Source organism: Hyla sarda, chromosome 2 (genome assembly GCF_029499605.1).
Source record: "Hyla sarda isolate aHylSar1 chromosome 2, aHylSar1.hap1, whole genome shotgun sequence".
NCBI classification, from domain to species: domain Eukaryota; kingdom Metazoa; phylum Chordata; class Amphibia; order Anura; family Hylidae; genus Hyla; species Hyla sarda.
In genome coordinates, this window is record NC_079190.1 from 20341621 (window position 1) to 20368270 (window position 26650).

The window sequence follows — 26650 nt, forward strand, 5'->3', positions numbered from 1 at the left end:
TCCCCGGAGCGCTCGCCTCATCCTCGTTGCTGCAGCGCCCCGGTCAGATCTCCTGACCGGGTGCACTGCGGTACCGCCTCCAGCCGGGATGCGATTCGCGATGCGGGTGGCGCCCGCTCGCGATGCGCACCCCGGTCCCCGTACCTGACTCGCTCTCCGTCGGTCCTGTCCCGGCGCGCGCGGCCCCGCTCCCTAGGGCGCGCGCGCGCCGGGTCTCTGCGATTTAAAGGGCCAGTGCACCTATGATGGTGCCTGGTCCAATCTTCCTAATTACCTTGATTAGTTTCCACCTGTGCACTCCCTACTTATACCTCACTTCCCCTGCACTCCCTTGCCGGATCTTGATGCCCTTGTGCCTAGTGAAAGCGTTCCCTTGTTTGTTCCTAGCCCGTGTTCCTGACCTCCTGCCGTTGCCCCTGACTACGATCCTTGCTGCCTGCCCCGACCTTCTGCTACGTCCGACCTTGCTTCTGCCTACTCCCTTGTACCGCGCCTATCTTCAGCAGTCAGAGAGGTTGAGCCGTTGCTAGTGGATACGACCTGGTCACTACCGCCGCAGCAAGACCATCCCGCTTTGCGGCGGGCTCTGGTGAAAACCAGTAGTGACTTAGAACCGGTCCACTAGCACGGTCTCGCCAATCCCTCTCTGGCACAGAGGATCCACCTCCTACCAGCCGGGATCGTGACAGTAGATCCGGCCATGGATCCCGCTGAAGTTCCTCTGCCAGTTGTCGCCGACCTCACCACGGTGATTGCCCAGCAAGCCCAACAGATTGCCCAGCAAGCCCAACGGATTGCCCAGCGAAATCACCAGCTGGCATACTTGACCACCGTGACACTGCAACTTCAGTCACAGATACAGCAGCTGCTGCCACAGACACAGCAGCTACAACAACCATCTCCTCCGCCGGCTCCTGCAACTCCTCCGCAGCAACCGGCCGCTCCTAACCCCTGCTTGTCCCTGCCGGACAAATTTGATGTGGACTCTGGACTCTGCCGTGGTCTCCTTTCTGGAAAGGCCTTGTCTGGGGCCACACCACTCTGGGACCGCAATGATCCTGCCACAGCCACAGTCCAGTCCTTCTTCGCTGAGGTCCGTGGTGTCTTCGAGGAGCCTGCCCGAGCTTCTTCTGCCGAGACTGCCCTGCTGAACCTGGCCCAGGGTGTTTCTTCCGTTGGCGAATACGCCATTCAGTTCCGTGCTCTTGCTTCCGAGTTGTCCTGGAATAGTGAGGCTCTCTGCGCGACCTTTAAAAAAGGCCTATCCAGCAACATTAAAGATGTTCTGGCCGCACGAGAAACTCCTGCTAACCTACATGAACTCATTCATCTTGCCACTCGCATTGACATGCGTTTTTCCGGATGGCGTCTGGAGCTCCACCTGGATATGGACTTTGTTCGCACAAGGCGTTTTTTCTCCCCGGCTCCTCTCTCCTCTGGTCCTCTGCAAACCGTTCCTGTGCCTCCCGCCGTGGAGGCTATGCAAGTTGACCGGTCTCGCTTGACACCTCAAGAGAGGTCACGACGCCGCATGGAGAATCTTTGCCTGTACTATGCCAGTACCGAACACTTCCTGAAGGATTGTCCTATCCGTCCTCCCCGCCTGGAAAGACGTACGCTGACTCCGCACAAAGGTGACACAGTTCTTGATGTCAACTCTGCTTCTCCACGCCTTACTGTGCCTGTGCGGATATCTGCCTCTGCCTTCTCCTTCTCTACTATGGCCTTCTTGGATTCCGGATCTGCAGGAAATTTTTTTTTGGCCTCTCTTATCAACAGGTTCAACGTCCCTGTGACCAGTCTCGCCAGACCCCTCTACAGCAATTGTGTTAACAATGAAAGTTTGGACTGTGCCGTGCGTTACCGCACGGAACCCCTCCTAATGTGCATCGGACCTCTTCACGAAAGAGTTGAGTTTTTGTTCCTCAGGTTCTTTGGACCCAAGAAGAGGGGGAGACCCAAGGGGGGGGGTACTGTTACGCCGAGCGCTCCGGGTCCCCGTTCCTCCCCGGAGCGCTCGCCTCATCCTCGTTGCTGCAGCGCCCCGGTCAGATCTCCTGACCGGGTGCACTGCGGTACCGCCTCCAGCCGGGATGCGATTCGCGATGCGGGTGGCGCCCGCTCGCGATGCGCACCCCGGTCCCCGTACCTGACTCGCTCTCCGTCGGTCCTGTCCCGGCGCGCGCGGCCCCGCTCCCTAGGGCGCGCGCGCGCCGGGTCTCTGCGATTTAAAGGGCCAGTGCACCTATGATGGTGCCGCGTCCAATCTTCCTAATTACCTTGATTAGTTTCCACCTGTGCACTCCCTACTTATACCTCACTTCCCCTGCACTCCCTTGCCGGATCTTGATGCCCTTGTGCCTAGTGAAAGCGTTCCCTTGTTTGTTCCTAGCCCGTGTTCCTGACCTCCTGCCGTTGCCCCTGACTACGATCCTTGCTGCCTGCCCCGACCTTCTGCTACGTCCGACCTTGCTTCTGCCTACTCCCTTGTACCGCGCCTATCTTCAGCAGTCAGAGAGGTTGAGCCGTTGCTAGTGGATATGACCTGGTCACTACCGCCGCAGCAAGACCATCCCGCTTTGCGGCGGGCTCTGGTGAAAACCAGTAGTGACTTAGAACCGGTCCACTAGCACGGTCTCGCCAATCCCTCTCTGGCACAGAGGATCCACCTCCTACCAGCCGGGATCGTGACACTTGTATATAGGAGGCAGTATTATAGTAGTTATATTCTTGTATATAGGAGCAGTATTATAGTAGTTATATTCTTGTATATAGGAGGCAGTATTATAGGAGTTATATTCTTGTATATAGGAGCAGTATTATAGTAGTTATATTCTTGTACATAAGAGCAGTATTATAGTAGTTATATTCTTGTATATAGGAGGCAGTATTATAGGAGTTATATTCTTGTATATAGGAGGCAGTATTATAGTAGTTATATTCTTGTATATAGGAGCAGTATTATAGTAGTTATATTCTTGTATATAGGAGGCAGTATTATAGTAGTTATATTCTTGTATATAGGAGCAGTATTATAGTAGTTATATTCTTGTATATAAGAGCAGTATTATAGTAGTTATATTCTTGTATATAGGAGGCAGTATTATAGTAGTTATATTCGTGTATATAGGAGCAGTATTATAGTAGTTATAATCTTGTATATAGGAGCAGTATTATAGAAGTTATATTCTTGTATATAGGAGGCAGTATTATAGTAGTTATATTCTTGTACATGGGAGCAGTATTATAGTAGTTATATTCTTGTATATAAGAGCAGTATTATAGTAGTTATATTCTTGTATATAGGAGCAGTATTACAGTAGTGATATGCTTGTATATAGGAGCAGTATTATAGTAGTTATATTCTTGTATATAGGAGGCAGTATTATAGTAGTTATATTCTTGTATATAGGAGCAGTATTATAGTAGTTATATTCTTGTATATAGGAGCAGTATTATAGTAGTTATATTCTTGTATATAGGAGGCAGTATTATAGTAGTTATATTCTTGTATATAGGAGGCAGTATTATAGTAGTTATATTCTTGTATATAGGAGCAGTATTATAGTAGTTATGTTCTTGTATATAGGAGCAGTATTATAGTAGTTATATTCTTGTATATAGGAGCAGTATTATAGTAGTTATATTCTTGTATATAGGAGTAGTATTATAGTAGTTACATTCTTGTATATAGGAGCAGTATTATAGTAGTTATATTCTTGTATATAGGAGGCAGTATTATAGTAGTTATATTCTTGTACATGGGGCAGTATTATAGTAGTTGAATTCTTGTATATAGGGGCAGCTTTATAGTAGTTATTTTTTCTGTACATAAATGGAAGCGTTTTATTGGTTTATGATAGTGCTAGAAAAGTAAATATACCAAATTTATCCAGTGAATGGTAACCTCTTGTCTCAGAACATTTGTCACCGCTTATTATGTCAGCTGCTCAGCAGGGGGCGACAAAGAACACATTTTTTTTTTTATATGTAAATTCCAAGATTGTTTTCTGTGTTAATGAAATTAATGGTGACTGGCCCTTTAAGGACCCAATCACTTTGGATAATTTTATGAGGAATTGTCCAGATCTAGATCATGCGGATCAGTACATCTTATGACTCTGGGTGTGGAGAGAAGGATTTTTTAGGCATGACAAAATCTCTGTATAAAGTGAATAGTCAGCATCCAGAGAGTTTCCAAACCTTATATTCTGCCAGAAAGGGCCGCATTCCTGATTCTGCACATATTTCACCAGGACATCTACTCTGTCCTACATTCTTCTGCAAGTCCAGTCACAGTAGTGGACCTCTCCATGATCTGGTCTGCATTCCTCACATTACAGCAGTGTTTCCCAATCAGGGTGCCTCCTGCTGTTGCAAAAGTACAACTCCCAGCATGCCCGGACAGCCAAAGGCTGTCCGGCCATGCTGGGAGTTGTAGTTTTGCAACAGCTGGAGGCACCCTAGTTGGGAAACATTAGTCTTAGAGAGAGTGGCACACCAAACACATCGTCTACGTATCTTGAAACCTATATCAGGTGACTCTTATTTTAAAGGGAGTGTTTTATTGGGAAATGACCTATTGTGTAAAACTTTATTTGCAACACATTTTTAAGAATTTTTGATGGTTATATATTTTTTTTCTAATTTTCCCATTTTACTATTCATATTTAAAAAAAAATCATGAAATCTTGCAGTTCTTATTCTGACCACTAGGCCTAATAACCTGACACTTCCTGTTCTCTACAGATCACTTCCCATCAGTCTCCTCCTTATTATCATAGACAGGATTAAAGAGAAAGTTGACACCAGTGTATAGATAAGGCAATGGCAGCTCAGCCTTCCCCTCCCTGTAGAATGATCTCTGCACAGGTCACAAAGCGTTCCCAGGAAATGTTCCTATGTCACAAAGCGTGCCCAAGAAATGTTCCTCCTGTATAGCAGTATTTCCCATTACAGTATAGTCATAACTAGTCGTAGATGAACACAATTGTCAGCCCAGAGGCCTAACCTCACTGGTCCCCAATGGAGCTTTGACTGGTAACGTATGGTAGCGCTGTGTATGGCATTGTTGGGGTCATCTCACCCCTATGTCATCTCCTCCGCATAACAATCACAGACTGACTAAGGATGGCAACACCCGAAACGGGTGACTTTGTTCAAATCCCCTGTGTCTGCGACTTTGATGCAATAAATGGGTTTATTTATGGTATGGGGGTATGGGGCCCTATGGTTAGTATCATAGTTCCCATGACCAGCACTATATAAGGGCCCTAAGTCTGTCATTGCATGAGGTTCCATGGGTGACATTGTATTGATCCTTGTGACAGTGATCATATTGGGGCCCTTTGGCTGGTTTACTGGATCCTGTAAAAGTGACCGTATGGGGGATCCTATGGCTGGTACTGTATTGGATCTTCTGACACTAACTGTATGGGGGCCCCATGGGTGGTATTGTATTAGATCCTGTGAGGGTGACTGTATTGGAGCCCTATGGCTGGCACTGTATTAGATCCTGTGAGGGTGACTGTATTGGAGCCCTATGGCTGGCACTGTATTAGATCCTGTGAGGGTGACTGTATGGGGGCCCTGTGGCTGACATTACTGGATCCTGTAACAGTGACTGTATTTGGTCCTATCTCTGGCACTGTATTGGATCATGTGACACTGACTGTATGGGGGCTCTATGGCTGGCACTGTATTGATTTTAGTGACAGTGACTGTATGGGGGCCCTGTGGCTGACATTACTGGATCCTGTAACAGTGACTGTATTTGGCCCTATCTCTGGCACTGTATTGGATCATGTGACACTGACTGTATGGGGGCTCTATGGCTGGCACTGTATTGATTTTAGTGACAGTGACTGTATGGGGCCCTTTCACTATTATTGCACTGGATCATGTGATGGTGACTGTATGCGAACCTGTATGGCTTGCATTGTGTTGGGTCTTGTGACTGTATGGGTGCCCTATGGCTGATACTATATTGGTTTTAGTGTAAGTGACTGTATCGAGGCCCTATAACTGGCACTTTATTAGATCTTGTGACAATAACTGTACGGGGGCCTTATGGCTGGCATTTCATTGCATCTTGTCACACTAACTGTATGTGGGCCCCTATGGCTGGCGTTGTAATAGCTCCTGTGAAAGTAACAATATGGGGCCCTATGGCTGGCATTGTATTAGATACTGTAACAGTAAATGTATGGGGGCTCATGGCTGGCACTGTATTGGTTTTAGTGTCAGTGACTGCATGGGGGTCCTATGACTATTATTGTACTGGATCATGTGATGGTAAATGTAAGGGGACCCTATGGCTGACAATGCATTGGGCCATGTGGTTATATGGGGGTTTATGACTGGCACTTTACTGATTCTTGTAACATTGTCTCTATGGGGGCCCTATGGATGGTATTATATTGGTTTTAGCATAGTCACTATATGGGGGTCCTATGGCTGGCATTGTATTAGCTCCTGTGAAAGTGAATGTATGGGGCAGCTTATGGCTGGCACTGTATTGGTTTTAGTGCCAGTGACTGTATGGGGGTCCTATAACTATTACTGCACTGGATCATGTGATGGTAAATGTAAGGGGGCCTGATGGCTGACATTGCATTGTTCTTGTGACTATATGGAGGTCCTATGACTGGCACTGTACTGATTCTTGCGACTATATGTGGCCCAATGGCTGGTATTATATTGGTTTTAGAGTAGTGACTATATGGGGGTCCTACGGCTGGTATTATATTGGTTTTAGAGTAGTGACTATATGGGGGTCCTACGGCTGGTATTATATTGGTTTTAGAGTAGTGACTATATGGGGGTCCTACAGCTGGTATTATATTGGTTTTAGAGTAGTGACTATATGGGGGTCCTACGGCTGGTATTATATTGGTTTTAGAGTAGTGACTATATGGGGGTCCTACAGCTGGTATTATATTGGTTTTAGAGTAGTGACTATATGGGGGTCCTACAGCTGGTATTATATTGGTTTTAGAGTAATGACAATATGGGGGTTCTTCAGCTGGTATTATATTGGTTTTAGAGTAGTGACTATATTGGGGTCCTACAGCTGGTATTATATTGGTTTTGGAGTAGTGACTATATGGGGGTCCTACGGCTGGTATTATATTGGTTTAAGAGTAGTGACTATATGGGGGTCCTACAGCTGGTATTATATTGGTTTTAGAGTAGTGACTATATGGGGGTCCTACGGCTGGTATTATATTGGTTTTAGAGTAGTGACTATATGGGGGTCCTACGGCTGGTATTATATTGGTTTTAGAGTAGTGACTATATTGGGGTCCTACAGCTGGTATTATATTGGTTTTAGAGTAGTGACTATATTGGGGTCCTACAGCTGGTATTATATTGGTTTTAGAGTAGTGACTATATGGGGGTCCTACAGCTGGTATTATATTGGTTTTAGAGTAGTGACTATATTGGGGTCCTACAGCTGGTATTATATTGGTTTTGGAGTAGTGACTATATGGGGGTCCTACGGCTGGTATTATATTGGTTTTGGAGTAGTGACTATATGGGGGTCCTACGGCTGGTATTATATTGGTTTTAGAGTAGTGACTATATGGGGGTCCTATGGATGGTATTTTATTGGTTTAAGAGTAGTGACTGTATGGGGGTCCTATGCCTGGCATTGTATTAGATTTTGTGCCGGAGAAAGTACATTAATTGTACGAAACGGAGCTTTGTCGCCCAGATTCCCCCCACTTTATGTCTCCCTTCCTATTTATGTATCTTATGCATATGCAATAAAGCATGAAGATTTGAAGTACCGGTGAGTGCCGATTTTCCTTTGATCTCTTATCAACTGTATGACTTGGATTCCTATGCAATCAGAGCACCACCATATTCTTCACCACAGCTAGTCCCAGCAGCACCTTGTCTCACCGATCCAGTTCATCCGCAGTGCCGCACGCACCTCTACACATATTAGATCTTGTGACACTGACTGTATGGGGGTCATGTAACTGGCACCATATTGGGTCCTGCGACAGTGACTGTATGGGGATCCTGTAGTACTCCCTATGCGATGTCCCAGTACGGGATATGTTCCTACAGTCCTGTCAGGTTGAGTCCCTGTTCGTCCTCAGGGCTCACCTGCAGTGTTCCCCCATAATCTATAAAGATATATACTAAGGGTAAAGGACCTTTGATATGGTCACATGATTGTTAGTCACATGATAAGGGTTGTCACATGTTCAAGTCATATGTTTTGTTACCCAGAGAGCACCAGGTGACCAGCTGACCCGCAGCTATAATATGGGCTCCTTGCTCAGCCCCCCTTTATAAGAGGGGGAGGTACTACAATCTCTCTCTTGTGATTCGTTTTCTGCGGAGGTCAAGTCCAGTCCAGACATCTTAGAGCCAGTGTCCAGCACTAGAGATGAGCGAACTTACAGTAAATTCGTTTCGTCACGAACTTCTCAGCTCGGCAGTTGATGGCTTTTCCTGAGTAAATTAGTTCAGCTTTCCGGTGCTCCGGTGGGCTGGAAAAGGTGGATACAGTCCTTGGAAAGAGTCTCCTAGGACTGTATCCACCTTTTCCAGCCCACCGGAGCACCGGAAAGCTGAACTCATTTATGCAGGAAAAGTCATCAACTGCCGAGCCGGGAAGTTCGTGACGAATCGAATTTACTGTAAGTTCGCTCATCTCTATCCAGCACATCTGGAGGCCTCAAGCCTAAATTACAGCCACAAGTCAGTAATTCAAGTCCTCTCTGTCTGCTGTCACTATCTTCGGTCAAGTCAAGTCTATTATAGTCAGCGTGGCTGCGCTAAAGTCTGTCCAAGTCACTGCAAGTCCCAGCAAGCGGCGAGGTCCCTCTTGTTACTGGTCACCTCTCTGGGAACCTTACTACACTGTAAAGACTGTTATACCTGTTCGACTTCAGTAAAGCTACCGTTAACCTTAACCTGGCCTTGGACTATTATTTTCCCCTGCCTAACCTAGGAGTAACAGGGTTACCTTCGGGTGGTTACATAGGCAAACCACGCCCTGGCGTCACGAACACTTAGGGGTTAACACCATCTACCCCTGGGCAACACCATCTGCCTATACCTTCTCTATACCTCTTTAGCGGTTGCACCTTTAAAGCATAGAGCCAATATATGTGACCCGGCGGAGATGACCAGCATTAGCCGCTCGCTCAGGCGTTTGATTGTTACCTGCGTAAATCGCTCCTCGGAGAAGTCCCGTCATCTAACACGTGAAAACGACCTGTCAACGCGCTCAATATTCACTCACTGCAGCCGATCGATCTGCGGTGGATCGGGGGGGCTTCCTTTTGGCCTCCAGGTGTTGCAAAACTACAACTCCCAGCATGCCCGGACAGCCAACGGCTGTCCGGGCATGCTGGGAGTTGTAGTTTTGCAACAGCTGGAGGCCCACAGTTTGGAGACTACTGATAAAGTGCCCCCCTACAAGCTGTCATGTGGCTTCTAGCAATGAAGGGGTTACACCATTTGAACACCACTGCGGTTAGCACGCAAAGCGCCAAGGGATCAATACGAAAAATCTATCGGCACCTCCCCGCATCGGAAGGCGAGTCACGACCGAGAGCGAAAATTACGTATTGTAGAGGAGTGTTGTGCAAATTACAATTAGAAGAATTAGCATATATGTAAATAATCGGCTTATTAGCACGTACATCACACTGCAACGTCAAGGCGTAGGTCTACGGATCGCTATCATTGCCTAACCACAAAAAGGGAACGCTGCAATACCAGATGCAACCCATAGGCAGAAATGGCGCTGTTTCTAGAGAGAGAGTAAAAAAACAATTCAAACTTTTTTTGGTTCTCTACTCTACTCTACTCTACTCTATTTTAGACACGTAGAGCATTTAGCGTACATCAAAAATGTGAAAACCGTTTTTTAATATCTTACTCCCATGCTGAGATATGAGCGTTTGAAGTTACAGGCCAAAAGCCTGAGGCTGCACTACTATTCTGTTAAAAAAAATATATATTTATGTGTATGTGTCCCTTTCTAATTTCTTTTAGGTGCAGCGTTGTCATGGAAACCTTGGGCGTATCCTAATACTAAAAAACATAAATGTTCACACATACACCATACTGCTACAGTATAAATCTTGGTAGGATTTAGAGGTCTGTCAGTAGTGCAGCCTGAGGCTTAGGGCCTCTAATTTCAAGTGATCATATCTCAGCCTAGAAATAAGATATTTAGAAACAGTTTTCACTTTCAGCATTAACCCAAAATGGCCTTTTTGTTTAGAGATCTTTCAGTAGTGCAGCCTCAGGCTTAGGGCCTGTAAATTCAAGTGATCATATCTCGGCCTAGAAATAAGATATTCAGAAACCGTTTTCACTTTTAGTCTTTGCACCAAATGGTCTTTTTTGTCTGGTGTTGTGGCTGGGGACATCAGCAGATCTCCATTGTTCTGCATTTCCACCATTAAGTTACAGGTCCTTCAGCCATAGCTTTTTTTTAGTGGGCATCTCTAAAGTTAGGGACCCACTTTTAGAAAGGAATTATGATTTTGGCTATGGATCTTTTATTAAATAGATCCTTGGTCTTCAAACTGTGGATCTTCAGATGGTGCAAAACTACAACAGCTGTCTAGGCATGCTGGGAGTTGTCGTTTTTCAACATCTGGAGGCACACAGTTTGGAGACCACTGAATTGGAGACTGTAAAATTTTGTGGTGGTGATCGCTTGACATAAAGCGGCCCAAGGCCCCCTCCCCCACCAAGCTATGAAAGAATTGAAGGAAAAAAATTCTGCAGAGGAGAAGTAGAGTCTTGTCTTATCTAAGGACTTCAGGCTTTAGGTGAAAGGACACATAGAAGAGATTCCATATGCTACAAGATGTAATTCATATCTTATTGAGCAGTGTCTCCAATTCAGTTGGCCTCCAGATGTTGCAAAACTCCAACTCCCAGCATGCCTGGACAACCAATGGCTGTCCGGGCATGCTGGGAGTTGGAGTTTTGCAACAGCTGGAGGCACACTGGTTGGGAAAACAGGATCAGCACAAGATATGTAAGGTATACAAATACAAAAAAACTTCATAAAGTTCTCTAACTTTATTAACATCTCGTAAAAACATTAGCAGAGCCGACGCATTTTGGACAGCTAGTTGTCCCTATTGATGGCTGGGCAAAAGTTCTCAAAAAGGACAAATATCATAGGCATCCACATAAAAAATCCTAACCTCCAGTCTGTGGGGCAGAATGTGTCAAATTGTGGAGTGGTCAGATCTGGAGTCTGTATAAAGGAGCAGTCTGTTGTGAAGGGGTCAGATCTGGAGTCTGTATAAAGGAGCAGTGTGTTGTGGAAGGGTCAGATCTGGAGTCTTTATAAAGGAGCAGTCTGTTATGGAGGGGTCAGATCTGGAGTCTGTATATAGGTGGGGTAATATCTGGAGTATGTATAAAGAAGGGGTCAGATCTGGGGTCTGTATAAGGGAGGAGTCTGTTCTAGAAAGGTCAAATCTGGAGTCTGTATAAAGGAGGAGTCAGATATGGGGTCTGTTTAAAGGAACAGTCTGTTTTAAAGGGGTCATCTCTGGAGTCTGTATAAAGGAGGGGGTCAATTCTGGGGTCTGTATAAAGGAGAAGTCTGTTCTGGAGGGGTCAAATCTGGTGTTTATATAAAGGAAGGGTCATATCTGGTGTCTATAAAAAGGAGGGGTCATATCTGGAGTCTGTATAAAGAAGGGGTCAGATCTGGAGTCTGTATAAAGGAGAGGTCAGATCTGAAATCTGTATAAAGAAGAACTCTGTTCTAGAAGGGTCGGACCTGGAGTCTGTATAAAGGAGGAGTCATATATGGGGTCTGTATAAAGAAGGAGATAGATCTGGGGTCTGTATAAAGGAAAAAGTCAGATCTGGAGTCTGTATAAAGCAGAAGTAAGATCTGGAGTCTGTATAAAGAAGGAGCATGTTGTCGAGGAGTCAGATCTGGAGTCTGTATAAAGGAGGAGTCTGCTGTGGAGGGTCAGATCAGGGGTTTGTATAAGAAAAGGGCCTAGTTTGGAGTCTGTATAAAGGAGGGGTTAGATCTGTAGTCTGTATAAAGGAGTTGACAGATCTGGAATCTGTATGAAGGAGGGGTCAGATCTGGAGTCTGTATAAAGAAGGAGTCAGATCTGGAGTCTGTATGAAGGAGGTGTCTGTTCTGGAGGGGTCAGATCTGGGGTCTGTATAAAGGAAGAGTCAGATCTGGGCGCCTAGTTTAGAGTCTGTATAAAGGAGGAGTTGGATCTGGAGTCTATAAAGAAAGGGTCAGATCTGGGGTCTGTATAAGAAAAGCACCTAGTTTGGGGGTCTGTATTAATGGGGTGTCTGGATTGGTATCTATATCAAGGAGAGTGCATTTTAAACACAGTCTGTAGCGGTTGGGATCTTGTTTGGGCTCTGTATTTCTCATAGGATCTGGTCTGAGTTCTGTTAGTTTTGGGGCTTTGGGGGTGGTGGGATCTGTATTTGTAAAGTAGGAGCCTGTCCTGGAGGGGTCAGATCTTGTCTGTTCTGAAGGGGTCAGATGTGGGTACTGTTCTGGAGGGGTCATATCTGGAGTCTGTTCTGGAGTGGTACGATCTGGAGTCTGTTCTGGAGGGGACAGATCTGAGGTTCTGTTAGTTTTGGGGCTTTGGGGGTGGTGGGATCTGTATTTGTAAAGTAGGAGCCTGTCCTGGAGGGGTCAGATCTTGTCTGTTCTGAAGGGGTCAGATGTGGGTACTGTTCTTAGGGGGTCATATCTGGAGTCTGTTCTGGAGGGGTCATATCTGGAGTCTGTTCTGGAGTGGTACGATCTGGAGTCTGTTCTGGAGGGGACAGATCTGAGGTCTGTTCAGGAGGGGTCAGATCTGGAGTCTGTAAGAAGGAGGCGTCTGTTCTGGAGGGGTCAGATATGGGGTCTCTATAAAGGAGGAGTCTGTTGCAGAGGGGTCACATCTGGGGTCTGTTGTGGAGGGGTCACATCTGGGGTCTGTTCTGGAGGGGTCACATCTGGGGTCTGTTCTGGAGGGTCTGATCTGGGGTCTGTTCTGGAGGACACATTTGGAGTCTGTTCTGGAGGGGTCAGATCTGGGGTCTGTTGTGGAGGGGTCAGATTCGGAGTCTGCTCTGGAGGGGTCAGATCTGGGGTCTGTTCTGGAGGGGTCTGATCTGGGGTCTGTTCTGGAGGGGTCAGATCTGGGGTCCGTTCTGGAGAGGTCAGATCTGGGGTCTGTTCTGGAGAGGTCAGATCTGGGGTCTGTATAAGGAAAGCACCTAGTTTGGGGTCTGTTAAATATATAGCTTTCTTATTTAAATTCAGCCTAGGCCATATAAAAAAAGACATCCCCTCTATGGACAACCCCATAAAGGTTAAGCATCGGGTGTATATTCTATTGGTGTTGAGCTGGCTGTATATCCCATCGGTGCAGAGCTGGGTGTATATCCTATCGGTGCGGAGCTGGGTGTATATCCTATCAGTGCAGAGCTGGCTGTATATCCTATCGGTGCGGAGCTGGGTGTATATCCTATCGGTGCGGAGCTGGGTGTATATCCTATCAGTGCAGAGCTGGGTGTATATCCTATCGGTGCGGAGCTGGGAGTATATCTCATCAGTGCGGAGCTAGGTGTATATTCTATCGGTGCGGAGCTGGGTGTATATTCTATCGGTGCGGAGCTGGGTGTATATCCCATCGGTGCGGAGCTGGGTGTATATCCCATCGGTGCGGAGCCGGGTGTATATCCTATCGGTGCGGAGCCGGGTGTATATTCTATCGGTGCGGAGCTGGGTGTATATCCCATCGGTGCGGAGTCGGGTGTATATTCTATCGGTGCGGAGCTGGGTGTATATCCCATCGGTGCGGAGCCGGGTGTATATTCTATCGGTGCGGAGCTGGGTGTATATCCTATCGGTGCGGAGCCGGGTGTATATTCTATCGGTGCGGAGCCGGGTGTATATCCTATCGGTGCGGAGCTGGGTGTATATCCTGTCGGTGCGGAGCTGGGTGTATATCCTATCGGTGCGGAGCCGGGTGTATATTCTATCGGTGCGGAGCTGGGTGTATATCCCATCGGTGCGGAGTCGGGTGTATATCCCATCGGTGCGGAGCTGGGTTTATATCCTATCGGTGCGGAGCTGGGTGTATATCCCATCGGTGCCGAGCTGGGTGTATATCCCATCGGTGCCGAGCTGGGTGTATATCCCATCGGTGCGGAGCTGGGTTTATATCCTATCGGTGAAGAGCCGGGTGTATATCCCATCGGTGCGGAGCCGGGTGTATATCCCATCGGTGCGGAGCTGGGTGTATATCCCATCGGTGCGGAGCTGGGTGTATGACATCATACTTTGCGTTCCCATGTATTCATACATTATACACAAGCCCCCACCACCTCCCCCGCAATGCAGCCCTATTACTGTGTCATTAATATTCCATGTGCTGACAGGACCTTCTGGCGGTTCCTATGACAAGGACCACGTAGGACCTTCTGGCGGTTCCTATGACAAGGACCACGTAGGACCTTCTGGCGGTTCCTATGACAAGGACCACGTAGGACCTTCTGGCGGTTCCTATGACAAGGACCACGTAGGACCTTCTGGCGGTTCCTATGACAAGGACCACGTAGGACCTTCTGGCGGTTCCTATGACAAGGACCACGTAGGACCTTCTGGCGGTTCCTATGACAAGGACCACGTAGGACCTTCTGGCGGTTCCTATGACAAGGACCACGTAGGACCTTCTGGCGGTTCCTATGACAAGGACCACGTAGGACCTTCTGGCGGTTCCTATGACAAGGACCACGTAGGACCTTCTGGCGGTTCCTATGACAAGGACCACGTAGGACCTTCTGGCGGTTCCTATGACAAGGACCACGTAGGACCTTCTGGCGGTTCCTATGACAAGGACCACGTAGGACCTTCTGGCGGTTCCTATGACAAGGACCACGTAGGACCTTCTGGCGGTTCCTATGACAAGGACCACGTAGGACCTTCTGGCGGTTCCTATGACAAGGACCACGTCATATCTGGTGTCATCTGCAGCCGATATAACTGTCCTTCTCTGCATTGTCAAGGTGATTCCCGCACAACGCTGTAAGACGAGACAACATGGGACAACGAAGTGACGGTTCGGGGGACGCGATGAGATCTCCGCAATTAAAAGGGAAAGTAACAGATAATTAAATGGAAGTGAAATGTCCTTCCAGGAACGGGGAGGGGGGGAGGGGGGGGGATGTGACATTTACACTGACATGTACAGAGGATTCAAGGGAATAGTTACAGGCTGTTTGTATAAGGCAGTGTTTCCCCACCAGCCAAAGGCTGTCCGGGCATGCTGGGAGTTGTAGTTTTGCCACAGCTGGAGGCACCCTGGTTGGAAAACCCTGTGGTAAGGAGACACATGGTGCGTTCATATATCTGTCTGTGCTTCCATAATTTTGGCAAGTGCTTTTATTTTCTAATAAATAAAAAATAAAATAAATCCAGAAGTGCTGAGGACAGAAACGTCTCCTCCATCCCATACCTGTCCCTGCTTGATTGACAGTCAGCTGGAAGCCGAACCCTGTTTCCTACATATTCTCTTCAAGCCAACCACCTGGAATGCTTGCCCAATCAGCCAAAGGCTGTCATGGCATGCTGAGAGTTGTAGTTTTCCAAAAGTGGAGGCACCATGGTTGGGAAACACAGCAGTAGATAGATAGATAGATAGATAGATAGATAGATATGAGATAGATAGATAGATAGATAGATAGATATGAGATAGATAGATATGAGATAGATAGATGGATATGAGATAGATAGATAGATAGATAGATATGAGATAGATAGATAGATAGATAGATGGATGGATGGATCTGTGACCAGGATCTAAGCAACCGTGTGCACCCCACCATTGCCTCATTTGTTTGCTGGTGTGCTGTTCTCCTGCGTTTGGTAGATCGATAGATAGATATGAGATAGATAGATAGATATGAGAGATAGATAGATGATAGATAGATATGAGATAGATAGATATGAGATAGATATGAGATAGATATGAGATAGATAGATATGAGATAGATAGATAGATATGAGAGATAGATAGATGATAGATAGATATGAGATAGATAGATAGATAGATAGATAGATGATAGATAGATATGAGATAGATATGAGATAGATAGATATGAGATAGATATGAGATAAATAGATATGAGATAGATAGATATGAGATAGATATGAGATAGATAGATAGATATGAGATAGATAGATAGATATGAGATAGATAGATATGAGAGATAGATAGATGATAGATAGATATGAGATAGATATGAGATAGATATGAGATAGATAGATATGAGATAGATAGATATGAGATAGATATGAGATAGATAGATATGAGATAGATATTAGATAGATAGATATGAGATAGATAGATAGATATGAGAGATAGATAGATATGAGATAGATATGAGATAGATAGATATGAGATAAATATGAGATAGATAGATATGAGATAGATAGATAGATATGAGATAGATAGATATGAGATAGATAGATAGATATGAGATAGATAGATAGATATGAGATAGATAGATATGAGATAAATATGAGATAGATAGATATGAGATAGATAGATAGATATGAGATAGATAGATATGAGATAGATAGATATGAGATAGATATGAGATAGATATGAGATAGATAGATATGAGATAGATAGATATGAGATAGATAAATATGAGATATATAGATAGATATGAGATAGATAGATATGAGATAGATAAATATGAGATATATAGATAGATATGAGATAGATAGATATGAGATAGATAGATATGAGATAAATAGATAGATAGATATGAGATAGATAGATATGAGATAAATAGATAGATAGATAGATATGAGATAGATAAATATGAGATATATAGATAGATATGAGATAGATAGATATGAGATAGATAGATATGAGATAGATAAATATGAGATATATAGATAGATATGAGATAGATAGATATGAGATAGATAGATAGATAGATAGATATGAGATAGATAAATATGAGATATATAGATAGATATGAGATAGATAGATATGAGATAGATAGATAGATAGATAGATATGAGATAGATAGATATGAGATAAATATGAGATAGATAGATAGAATACACAGTAGATCCGTGTTTCCATACCAGGGTGCCTCCTGCAGTTGCAAAACTACAACTGCCAGCATGCCCAGAGAGCGAAACAGCTGGAGGCACCCTGGCTGGGAAACAGTGGTTTAGATTGATAAGGACCATGTACAGGAACAGAAGAATCAATCTCCCCATCATGTCACATTGACCATTCAATTACTGCAGAGAGCAGCGAGCGTTGTATCGCAGAGGAGTGTGGGCGGACAGACAACAACACCAGGGGGTGCGGGCAGCGCGCCCAGCAAGCACCAGTACAAGCGTCAGCCACCTGGACACCAAACACCACTTCTGTATACTGTCATATTTATACATTATATGTGCAATGCTGCAGTGTTTCACTATTGACGACAAAACTGTGGAAGACCCCCCCCCCCCCCCCCCCCCCCAAATTCCAAAACCTCCAACACTGGAGCATGTTATGGCTTCAAATCATTAAAACACAATAGGGGAAATGTATCAAAACCTGTGGAGAGGAGAAGTTGCCAAGTTGCCCATAACAACCAATCAGATCGCTTCTTTCATTTTAAACAAGGCCTCTGAAGAATGAAAGTAGCGATCTGATTGGTTGCTATGGGCAACTGGTCTGAGTATGGGCAATTCATGTTCTGAACTGCTGACGCTGTTTGGGCAAGGAGACACATGATACCTTTCATATATCTGTCTGTGCGACCATAACATCAACAAATGCTTTTCTTCTCTGGAGCAAAGAGTCAAAGAGGCGTGCCCAAGCTCCTCCTCCCTCACTTGCCCTCCTATCCCTGTATCTACTTGATTGACAGCTGGAAGCTGGCTGTCACACCTGTGCACTATTTGTATGCACAGCACAGGAATGAGATTTGAAAACAGGGCTCGGCTTCCAGCTGACTGTCAATCTAGCAGGGACAGAATTGTCAGGAGGAGTGAGGAGGCGTTCCAATCCTCAGCACTTCAGGGTCTTGGGAACAGGCTGAAACACGGATAGGGCTACAAATCTCTCTCCTGTTCTGATGGTTTGTTACAATGTATCAGTGCAGATAAATCGTTTCAGTCTGGAGTCCAGGTCTTGTATTTGCAGCCTTCTTCTTATGAGCAGCTTGTGTCTAGCTCCGGCAGTCTGTAGGACGTTCACCCTCCATCACTGACACGGCAATGAGGTGTTGACAGAATCTGGTACATTTTGGGAGCCGCTATAATAGATGTCAGGTGTAATGAGGTCATGGAAGATTAGCTGCAACATCCCAAATCATTTCCTATCCTCCTGGATATTTGTGAAGAACAAGCCAGACAATGTGAGAGAAGGTCCTGGCGTGAGGATGGTTGGCACCGGCAGGACCATATACACCTATAGACATGGCTTTTATATTTGCTCTGGAGCAGACGAGGCGTTTTACTGCAGTTTCCTGTAGTGATCATGTGTAATATGTCCATAGGATAACATACGGTAGGTGCCCAGCTGGGAACTCCACGTGCCCATAAATTACTATGAGTGCCAGTTGTTACCATCCATGAGATTGTTACTTGACTCCGGGTCCAGTTTCTTAAAACAGCTTTGTCTGGTCTCCTATCTGGGTGGCCACATAGGATAGAACAGGAGGGGCTGAGCTCAGGACTGAGTCCTGCTTCCTCCACCCTCATAGAGAAAGCCTGTGAGTCCTGCTTCCTCCGCCCACACAGAGAAAGCCGGTGAGTCCTGCTTCCTCCGCCCACACAGAGAAAGCCGGTGAGTCCTGCTTCCTCCACCCACGCAGAGTAAGCCTGTGAGTCCTGCTTCCTCCACCCACGCAGAGTAAGCCTGTGAGTCCTGCTTCCTCCACCCACTCATAGAGAAAGCCTGTGAGTCCTGCTTCCTCCACCCACGCAGAGTAAGCCTGTGAGTCCTGCTTCCTCCACCCACACATAGAGAAAGCCTGTGAGTCCTGCTTCCTCCACCCACACATAGAGAAAGCCTGCGAGTCCTGCTTCCTCCACCCACACATAGAGAAAGCCTGTGAGTCCTGCTTCCTCCACCCACACATAGAGAAAGCCTGTGAGTCCTGCTTCTTGTGTACTGTTCAGACTCTCCAGTGTATGACCCGGCCTGCTCACTACACTCATTTCATGATCTCCTGTTGCCACACACCAGAACCATCTGGTCCACTGGGCCACCCACAACCCATATTGAGTCCATGTTTGGGTAGTGATCTGGTGTCCTCTAGCTATAGAAGACCTTATGCACCCTAGAGCAAGATAAAGGGTGAAGACCTAAAAGCCTCATTACAGAAAGTCCTGTTTCCTTCTGTCACTCATAGGAAAAACATGTGAGTCCTACTTCCCCAACCCACTCACAGAGAAGGTATAATGACTAGCGGGGCCACTCCTGACAACATTGTCTAAGTGGTCCTCTGGTTTGGTCCTTTACCACACGTACAAGGATCTGGTTTTTGTTGCTGGGGGCCACCAGGTCCCTATTTTTAGGAGTGGTCCTGGTATAACTGGCAGTTGGCCTAAGGGCTAAGAAGACTGTGGTGCAAGACACGAGGGGTGAGGCAGGAGAGTAGTCAGGGTATAAGCCAAGGTGTGGAATACAGGGCAGCACGGGTTCATAGGTGAGAATTAAGTGGTCAAAGAATGAGGTGGTCTTCTGCTGGACCTCATGGACCACTGGTGAGCCTGTCTGACCCTGTTGAAGTGTTGAGCACAATTCATCGCTTAGTCACATCATCTCTGTTGATTTGTGTCCGAGCATGACATCATTTATCGCCTGTTCAGACTGCACTTACACATGGGAAAACAAGCTCATCCATTAGATCAGTTACTGCAGATAATGCGTCAGGATCTGCATGTTCCTTCGTATCTTTTCAGTGCATTCCCTTAAAGGGGTACTCCGCCCCTAGACATCTTATCCACTATCCAAAGGAGAGGGCATAAGATGTCTGATTGCGGGGGTCCCGCTGCTGGAGACCCCCGCGATCTCCCCATTGCACCCGGCGCTCGTTTAGAGCGTCGGGTGCAGCGGGAGGCTTGTGACATCACGGCCACGCCCAGCTCTTGACATCACGGCCACGCCCCTCAATGCAAGTTTATGGGAGGGGGCGTGACGCAGTCACGCCCCCTCTCATAGACTTGCATTGAGGGGGCGTGACCGTGATGTCAAGCGCGGGGCGTGGTCATGATGTCACGAGCCTCCGCCCCGCATCGACAGTCATCCAACAGGAGCGAAGTTCGCTCCGTGCACCGGATGTCTGAGGTGCTCAAGCAGAAATCACTGGGGTCCCCAGCGGCGGGACCCCCACGATCACACATATTATCCCCTATACTTTGAATAGGAGATAAGATGTCTAGGGGCGGAGTACCCCTTTAAGCAAGTGTTGGACATAGAAATAGAGTGAAACAAAAACACGTAAAAATCCTGCCAAAATGACTTTTTTTTCAATGTGATGTCATCAGAATAATAATCAAATAATAGACATATGGTGCTCCACATTGTACGTTTCAGATGCTGCCTTTTAGGTTCAGACTCTAAAAGGGGTTGTCTACTTATGGGTTCATTCATATAGGCTGATGACAGGTTGTCCCACTGCCGAAACCGCCAATGATCAACTGTACTCTGTGGTGGAACCTGGCAGCTAGTGTTCAGTTTCTCTGCAGTGCCACCACAGGAGATCTGAAGTATTACACAGTTTGATGGATTATCCATATGTGTTGGGTCCTCCAAAGATGCTTATTGTAGTCTCTTTCTATTTTGGCTACTAGTAAAAGAGATGTCTTATCAGAGACAACTGGCACCCTTGAAAAGCCACAAGGACCCACCTCTGTGACGTTCAAATAAATAGGCACAGTGCCTTTCAGTACAGCATATTCACAGAGTTAATAGAGACGTATAGAGCAACTCTCCCTGGTGGATAAGTGGTATACATATATGACATGGACCCTCACTAATTTGATAAACATATCATGTTGCGTTATTTCCCTTGAGGAAATTAACCTTTACTGAGCTGTAGTCGTGAGTCCTAGTACTAGGGGTAGGTCACCAAGAAATAGAAAAGGGTTGTCTGAAGTGGACACTCCCTTTAAATGGCCGCAATTGTTGCTTTATTCCATTCCGTGTTCACTTAACTAGCAGCTCACTGAGAGATCAGATTACAGGCTACCAATACATGTCTATGGAGAGGAAAGATGAGAAGGTAGATAAAGGGGGGGAAAGAGTTCATAGAAAGATAGAGAGAAACACACACACACACACACACAAAGACTGCACAGAGACAACTTAAAGGGGTACTCCGGTGCTTACACATCTTATCCCCTATCCAAAGGATAGGGGATAAGATGCCTGATAGCGGGAGTCCCGCCGCTGGGGACCCCCGGGATCTTTTACGCGGCACCCCGTTTTTGCTCCGGGACTGATTACCGGCGACTACAGGGCGGGCGGCGTGTGACGTCACGCCCCTGTGTGATGTCACGCTCCACCCCTCAATGCAAGCCTACGGGAGGGGGCGTGACAGCTATCACGCCCCCTCCCGTAGGCTTGCATTGAGTGGCGGAGCGTGACATCACACGGGGGCGGGGGCGGCACACGCCACCTGCCCTGTAGTCGCCGGTAATCAGTCCCGGAGCAAACACGCTCCGAGGACTGATTACATACGGGGTGCCACGTGCAAGATCCCGGGGGTCCCCAGCGTTGGGACTCCCGCAATCAGGCATCTTATCCCCTATCCTTTGGATAGGGGATAAGATGTCTAAGCACCGGAGTACCCCATTAAGTATTAGATCTTACCCAGGGCTTAAACTGTTCACTACTGCTCTAAATTGCTTCCATACTACTGCTGATTGTTAGGGTGTTCACTGCAGGATCTTCCTTCTGTGTATGTGCAGTGCATAAGAGACATAAAAGCAACTAATCTACACCCACTAGATCAGGGACAACTAAAATTTAGAGATCGAGCCTACAGAGCGGAACACTGGTGAAACCTGCCATGTACAAGTTATATAATGGCTGGAAATAGTGCTACATCTCATGCACACATGACACCTTCTTCCGAAAAGTTTCCTGAAGTGACAGGTATGTGTAAAAGGGGTATTCCGGGCAAAAACATCTTATCCCCTATCCAAAGGATAGGGGATAAGATGTCTGATCTCGGGGGGCCCGCTGCTGGGACCCCCCACGATCTCCCTGCAGCAGCCTTTATTCTATGCGTAGCTGCGTCTGCAGTTTTGGAAACCGTCAGCTTCCGAGACAGGGACGTGACATCACGCCACGCCCCCTCCATTCATTTCTATGGGAGGGGGCGTATCGGCTGCAACAGCCCCTCCCATAGACATGAATGGAGGGGGCGTGGCGTGACGTCAACATCTCGGAAGCCCGGCGGTTTCCGAAACTTCAGATGCAGCTACGCATAGAATAGGCTGCAGGGAGATCACGGGGGGGGGGGGGGGGGGGGATCCCAGCGGCGGGCCCCCCGCGATCAGACATCTTATCCCCTATCCTTTTGATAGGGGATAAGATGTTTTTGCCCAGAATACCCCTTTAAACTAAAGAATTGGTCCTTAAAGGGGTACTCCCCTGGAAAACATCATTTTAAATCAAATGGTGCATGAAAGTTAAACAGATTTGTAAATTACTTTTATTTAAAAAAATCTTAATCGTTCCTGTACTTATCAGCTGTTGTATGCTCCACAGGAAGTTATTTTCTTTTTGAATTTCCTTTCTGTTTGACTACAGTGCTCTCTGCTGACATCTCTGTCCATTTTAGGAACTGTCAAGAGCAGGAGAGGTTTTCTATATGGATTTGCTCCTACTCTGGACAGTTCTTAAAATGGACAGAGGTGTCAGCAGAGAGCACTGTGGTCAGACAGAAAGGAAATTCAAAAAGAAAAGAACTTGCTGTGGAGCATACAACAGCTGATAAGTACAGGAAGGATTAAGATTTTTTCAACATAAGTAATTTACAAATCTGTTTAACTCTCTGGCACCAGTTGATTTAAAAAAAAATAGTTTTTCTGGGGAGTACCCCTTTAAAGATGTATTCACAATATAAACCACTAGGTGGTGCACTACAGAAGACAACCTTGCTTTACAGCAGCTGAAAAAAACCCAGGCTAAAAGGACTATAAATGCAATTCCAAATGCAAATCTAATGAATCCTTATAAGATAGAGACTACATTATATATATATATATATATATATATATATATATATATATATATATATACAGTCATGGTCGTAAATGTTGGCACCTCTGAAATTTTTCAAGAAAATGAAGTATTTCTCACAGGAAAGGATTGCAGTAACACATGTTTTGCTATACACATGTTTATTCCCTTTGTGTGTATTGGAACTAAACCAAAAAAGGGAGGGAAAAAAAACAAATTTGACATAATGTCACCAAACTCCAAAAATGGTCTGGACAAAATTATTGGCACCCTTACCTTAATATTTGGGTGCACACCCTTTGGACAAAATAACTGAAATCAGTGGCTTCCTATAACCATCAATAAGCTTCTTACACCTCTCAGCCGGAATGTTGGACCACTCTTCCTTTACAAACCGTTCCAGGTCTCTCTTATAGGAAGGCGCCTTTTCCCAACAGTAATTTTAAGATCTCTCCACAGGTGATCAATGGGATTTAGATCTGGACTCATTGCTGCCACTTCAGAACTCTCCAGCGCTTTGTTGTCATCCATTTCTGGGGGCTTTTTGACATATGTTTGGGGTCATTGTCCTGCTGGAAGACCCAAGAGCTCAGACGCAAACCCAGCTTTCTGACTCTGGGCTGTACAGCGACCCAAAATCCATTGGTAATCCTCAGATTTCATGATGTTTTGTACACATTCAAGGCCCCCAGTGACAGAGGCAGCAAAATAACCCCAAAACATCTGTGGTAATGGCGGGGTGTGTGGTGCAGAGAAGATGTTGTTGCCCTAGGGGCAGATGGTATTAACCCCTTGTGTTCGTAACACCAGGGCGTGGTTTAGCCTTAACCACCCTAAGGTACACCGCTGGATCCTGGGCTTGGCACGGGGCAATGAAGACACCGACGACAAGTTATGGACAACGGTAGCTTTACTGAGGGTAGACAGTTGTTACAGTCTATGCAGTACCGCCAGGGCCCAAGGAGGTGACCAGTGACACAGAGACCTTGCGGGTTTGCTGGAACTTGTAGTAGACAGGAGAATTTAGTGCAGGCCACGTTGGATAGACAGGAGACTTGACTTGACTGACAGGACTGTGACTTTAGCTTACTTTGCACTTGATTTGTGGCTGCAGGACTTTTAAGGCCTCCAATGTTCTGTACACACACACTAAGATGACTTGACTGCACTGGAGCTCAGGAACAAGAGAGAGAAGATAGCTCCACCCAGGGTTTATAAGGAGGAGACTAGCAGGGTGCCCATAGGTCACTTTTGGGGTCAGCTGATCACTAGTACCTCCTGGGTAACAATCACATGGTACATTTATTAAAGATACAACACACAGTATAATACACAACATATTTACATGAGGGAAACAACTGCAGGGGGCCCTGGGGACATTGCCTGACAGGCCAGGAAAGGTACGGAGAAACACCATCACGTACTGGGCCACCACACATCGTTGAACCTCCACCATATTTCACTGTAGGCTCTGTGTTCTTTTCTTTGTAGGCCTCATTCCGTATTTGGTAAACAGTAGAAAGATGTGCTTTACCAAAAAGCTCTTGGTCTCATCTGTCCACAAGACGTTTTCCCAGAAGGATTTTGGCTTACTCAAGTTCATTTTGGCAAAATGTAGTCTTGCTTTTTAATGTCTCTGTGTCAGCAGTGGGGCCCTCCTGGGTCTCCTGCAATAGCATTTCATTTAAATGTCCAAGGATAGTTCGCGCTGACACTGATGCTCCCTGAGCCTGCAGGACAGCTTGAATATCTTTGGAACTTGTTTGGGGCTGCTTATGCACCATCCGAACTATCCTGCATTGACACCTTTCATCAATTTTTCTCTTCTGTCCACACGGAGGGAGATTAGCTACAGTGCCATGGGTTGCAAACTTCTTGATAATGTTGCGCACTGTGGACAAAGGCAAATCTAGATCTCTGGAGATGGACTTGTAACCTTGAGATTGTTGAAATTTTTCCACAATTTTGATTTTCAGGTGAGTTCAAAGAAGCATCACATGCTTGAAACAATCAAATTTTTCCACAATTTTGAAAGGGTGCCAATAATTTTGTCCAGCCCATTTTTGGGAGTTTGGTGACATTATGTTCAATTAGCTTTTTTAGTTCCAATACACACAAATGGAATAAACATGTGTATAGCAAAACATGTGTTACTGCGATCCTTTTCTGTAGGGATCGACCGATCATCGGTATGGCCGATATTATCGGCCGATAATCACGATTTTGGGCATTATCGGTATCGGCAATTACCTTGCCGATAATGCAACGCCCCCCGCCCCCCCCCCCCCCGCACCACAACCGCCACCCCCCCGACCCGACGCACCGCACCCCTGACCCACTGCATCGCACCCCCGACCCACCCCCCACCGTGATGCTGGATTTTTGCCCATATCGCTATACCGGTTGGGCCCCTCCCCCAACCTCCGAGTCAATAAAAAAATTAAACTTACCCGTAATGGGGGTGGTCCGGGCCATCCATCCTTCCTTCCTGTAGTGTCCGGGGGCGTTCCAGGTGGAGGGTGAACCGGTCCGGGCTGTCCTTCTTCTCAGGGGGTCTTCTTCTCCACTCCGGGCAGGCTCCGGCCTAGTACACTGCATAGACGCCGCTACTCCGTGACGTCAGGTGCGTCGCTGCGCACGGGCGTCACTGCGCAGCGGCGTCTATGCAGCGTACTAGGCCGGAGCCTGCCCGGAGTGGAGAAGAGGACCCCCGGAGAAGAAGGACAGCCCGGACCGGTTCACTCTTCACCCGGAATGCCCCCGGACACTACAGGAAGGATGGCCGGGACCACCATGACAGGTAGGGGGAGAGAAGCGGGTGGCGGCGGCGGCCTATGGCCCCGCAAAAGCCACTGCAGATCATTGATTTAAAGCGCCCGCTTTAAATCAATGATCTGCAGCGGTGTCGCAGGGGGTTAAATAGCCGATAACTTATACCGGAATATCGGTATAAGTTATCGGCTATCGGCCCTAACCTGCACCGATTATCGGTATCGGCCCTAAAAAAACGATATCGGTCGATCCCTACTTTTCTGTGAGAAATACTTCATCTTCTTTCAGGGGTGCCAACATTTATGGCCATGACTGTATATATACCCCCTGCCTATATGTCACCTGATAGACACACTGCTTTATTCCCTTCCACATGCCTTTTTTGGATATTTTAGTCCCGTACTGTAGAACCAGTCCAATAAAAAGACAGACAGCACCTAAGAAGTGTGAACTTGCGTACTTCATAGACTACACTACAAATAGCTCATCCACATGACAACTGCGGTAAGATACAGAATATTTGGCTTCATTTCCGGCAAAATCTATAGGGGGTCACTAATTATTTCTACTCATCCATGCAAAACATTAAGAAAACTGTGAAAACAGAGCAAAAGGCTTAT

General features: G+C 46.4%; 1 protein-coding gene across 5 annotated transcripts in view; it reads right to left on the reverse strand.

Moving 5' to 3' along the window:
* Positions 1-26650, reverse strand: part of RAB30 (RAB30, member RAS oncogene family) — a 156168-nt gene that overhangs the window by 44927 nt on the left and 84591 nt on the right. The window contains exon 1 of one of the 5 annotated variants that reach the window (XM_056561299.1): positions 17796-17876. The exons of 3 other annotated variants lie outside the window; for them this stretch is intronic. The gene's annotated coding sequence lies outside the window, so the exon portion shown is untranslated. Of the gene's footprint in view, positions 1-9668; positions 9779-17795; positions 17877-26650 lie in introns of those variants that run through there. One more of the 5 variants, XM_056561298.1, reaches the window with a different exon arrangement.